Below are 250 nucleotides of genomic sequence, written 5' to 3'. Positions count from 1 at the left end.
CCAACACTGCGACCGGCATCCCGACGAGGGGAAGCCTGGACGGTCCTGCACCGGAGCCCCTGGGAGGGCCCGGGCCGGAGGCGTGGGCCCGTCGGGCACCTTCGGGGCGCGCCGGGCAACACCTTGAGACGACGCTAGGCCACCCAGCTTGCGGTCCTCGTCATGCGGCAGCTCCAGGGACCCACGCGGGCTTTGGGGCCGCGGCCGAAGGGGCTGAGCCAGCGACAACGGGGGCGGCTGGGGAGGCCGC

The sequence above is a fragment of the Carlito syrichta genome, unplaced genomic scaffold (assembly GCF_000164805.1).
Source record: "Carlito syrichta isolate Samal-C Ts95f unplaced genomic scaffold, Tarsius_syrichta-2.0.1 Scaffold158146, whole genome shotgun sequence".
Taxonomy (NCBI): domain Eukaryota; kingdom Metazoa; phylum Chordata; class Mammalia; order Primates; family Tarsiidae; genus Carlito; species Carlito syrichta.
Note: the sequence above shows the minus strand (reverse complement) of the source record.